At 37.8% G+C, this 2249-nt stretch overlaps 1 long non-coding RNA gene across 1 annotated transcript; it reads left to right on the forward strand.

The window, feature by feature from the left end:
• Positions 1 to 787: 787 nt before the first annotated feature.
• Positions 788 to 1345, forward strand: LOC136227468 (uncharacterized). Its single transcript, XR_010688093.1, has 2 exons — positions 788 to 906; positions 1008 to 1345. It is a non-coding gene; the product is annotated as an uncharacterized lncRNA (long non-coding RNA).
• The last annotated feature ends 904 nt before the right edge of the window (positions 1346 to 2249 follow it).

Here is a 2249-nt window from a genome sequence, read left to right on the forward strand (position 1 = left end):
ATTAAAAGAGGGCCTTATATAGCTTAACTCAAATAATCAGGGACCCAATAAAAACATGGGGGATTTTAATTAGAGCTTGGATTAATAAAGGAAATTAGAGGTAATGTGGGAGGGGGTTAAATTGAAAAAAAATAAAAATAAGAAGAGTCAAATTGGTGAACTAAATAAACAGGGAGGGGCGAAACGTAATTAGGAGGGGTCCAATTGAAACAAATAAAATGAAAATGGTCAAATTGGAGAACCAAATAAACAGGGAGGGGCGAGATGTAATTAGGAGGGGTCAAACTGCAATACGGAGGGACCTGATCTAAACAGTTAGAATAATAGGGGGCCGAATTCACAAATTATAAAAAAAGAGAAAGGAGCAATGTGGGATTTCGCAAGGGTAATTTGGGAATCTAAAATGATGGGGTATATATTCGGCATTTTAGGCTTTTTTCTCCATTTTATCGTGTGGCCTCCTCCTTCCCTTTCTCTTCTCTCTTCCACAGAGAAAACGTGATTCTTCACCGTAGCCACCACCGCCGTCTCTCCGTCGATGATGGCGTCGTCGCCGTTACAGCGGCGCCGGAGCGCCTTCTTCCTTCTCTTCATTTTCGAAGCCGGAGCGCCAGGCTTCTCTCCTCTCTCGAGTTCGCGCGGATCTGCTCCGATCTGTCCGTCTGCGGCGAATCCACGGTAAGTTCTCGCCTTTTCCTCCTATTTCCCCCTCTTCTTTTCTCAGTTTCCAGCGTGTCGTTCTGATGGCCATTTTTCTCTGGTGTTTGCAGGTGAAACAGAGCTGAACCGCTTCCGATCTGTCCCGTTTAAGGGGTTTATAGGCGGTTTTACGCCCCTGTGGAGCGCGGACAGCCATCGCTCGGCTCCTTCGAGGTCCGATCTACTCCTGGTCTGGTTTCTCCTAAGGTAAATAATGTTTATTGTGTTTTTTCCTTTTTCGTATTTTCATCTTTAACGGAAATGTCACTGATTTATTGCTTTTCTTGTTCGTTGGAACCGCAATACAGGTCAGTGGTGACTCATGGGTTTGCTACAGATTAAAGAAAACAAAGACCCTTATTTGCGATATTCTGTGTTTTTCGTTTGGTAAAAAGAAGCTTTCCGGGACTTGCTGTTGATTTGAAACGGAGATGATTTCTTTTCATGATTCCGTGTTTTACTCTTTTCAGAAACCTTTTTATCTTTTGGTTTTGGTTTAGTTGCAGATTCTGTTCTTTTTCTTATTTTTTTGGTCTGGATCTGAGGAAGAGTATAACCTCATTTTTGGTTGCATTGTAAATGTATTTTTTAGTGTGAAGGAAAAAAACAGTACAGTGAATGAATGAAAGAAGAAGAAAATGAGATACAGTGCATAAGGAAATAATAAATAAAAAGATCTAAATAATGAAAATGATGGTTTTTTCTGGAGATTTCCAGATCTGGAAAGTATAATCTATTTTCCAGGTCTTTTGAAATCCCTTGCATCTTTAAGGTTTTTAAGAAAATAAGGTACAATAAATAAGAGACTGAAATGATAAAAAAAAATGATTTTCTGAGAGGCTGGGACTTTCCAGATCTGGAAAGTAGAACCTATTTTCCAGATCTGTTGGAATCCCTTGCAGCTTTAATATTTTTAAGGAAAATGAGATGAAAATGAGATACACTGGATAAGAAAAAACAAATTGAAGTAATAAGAAGGATGGTTTTATCAGAAGCTAGGGACTTTCAGATCTGGAAAGTAGAACCTATTTTCCAGATCTATTGAGTCCCTTGCATTTTTTAGATTTTTTTGTTTCCAGTTTTCAGAACTTGGATACTGGTTTTTAAAAGACTCAGCTTTTAACTGAAAAGAAGAAAATAAGTACTATTTTTAAAAAGGTAGAAAGAAGTAAATGAACGACTGAGCCAGTAGTGTAATGAAAAGAATAGAAGAAAAAAAATTAATGAAGAGAGTAGAAGAAAAAGAATTAATAAAAATGACAGTTTACCTCTTGGATCAAGAGAGTCTAATGAGGAAGAAGCACCTCTCTTGATCTACCTTTTCTTTTGTATGCTTCCTTCTCCTCCTCTCTTCTCTTTTTTTTTTTGTCCCCTTTTTTTGCTTGGGCCTCTCTTCTTTATATAAAGAGTTTCCTAATTAATTAAGGACTAATAAAGTGCTAATATTGTAATTAGAGTTGATTTGGATTTGTGCTTGATTAGTAAGTGCCAACTTATTAGGATAGACTTGGGCTTGAGTTTGGATTTGGAATTGGGCTTCATGCTTTGGG

The sequence above is a fragment of the Euphorbia lathyris genome, chromosome 4, assembly GCF_963576675.1.
Source record: "Euphorbia lathyris chromosome 4, ddEupLath1.1, whole genome shotgun sequence".
Classification (NCBI taxonomy): domain Eukaryota; kingdom Viridiplantae; phylum Streptophyta; class Magnoliopsida; order Malpighiales; family Euphorbiaceae; genus Euphorbia; species Euphorbia lathyris.